General features: G+C 69.4%; 1 pseudogene across 1 annotated transcript; it reads right to left on the reverse strand.

The window, feature by feature from the left end:
- Window positions 1–6: 6 nt before the first annotated feature.
- On the reverse strand, window positions 7–468 carry LOC103251752 (annotated as a pseudogene). The gene has a single exon (XR_002481487.1). The product of XR_002481487.1 is annotated as a zinc transporter 1-like (transcript).
- Window positions 469–471: the final 3 nt, after the last annotated feature.

Consider the following 471-nt stretch of genomic DNA (forward strand, 5'->3'; position numbering starts at 1 on the left):
CGCGGGCCCCCTTGGGGAGGCCGTGGCCGTGCCCCCCGTGCGAGTGGCCGTGGCCGGAGTCCAGGCTGAAGCCGCTGTGATGGTGGAAGAGGCAGAGCCCCAGCACGTTGACCAGCAGCCCCGCCACGCCGACCCCGAGGACCACCAGCGGCTGCTGCATCTCGTGCGGCTCGATGAAGCGCTCGATGGCCTCCAGCAGGATGGCGAAGCAGAGGCCGGTCAGGAAGATGGCGTTCACCAGAGCCCCCATCACCTCGGCCCGGATCCAGCCGAACGTGTTCTTCTGGGTGGCCTGGGTCCGCCGGGCGAAGCGCTCGGCCACCAGCGCCACCCCAGCGCCAGCACGTCCGACAGCATGTGGAAGGAGTCGGAGAGCATCGCCAGCGACGAGGTCACCCGGCTCACCACCACCTCCAGCACCATGAACATGAAGGTCAGCAGCAGCATGCACAGCAGCCGGCCCCGGTTGCG

Source organism: Carlito syrichta, unplaced genomic scaffold (genome assembly GCF_000164805.1).
Source record: "Carlito syrichta isolate Samal-C Ts95f unplaced genomic scaffold, Tarsius_syrichta-2.0.1 Scaffold144807, whole genome shotgun sequence".
NCBI classification, from domain to species: domain Eukaryota; kingdom Metazoa; phylum Chordata; class Mammalia; order Primates; family Tarsiidae; genus Carlito; species Carlito syrichta.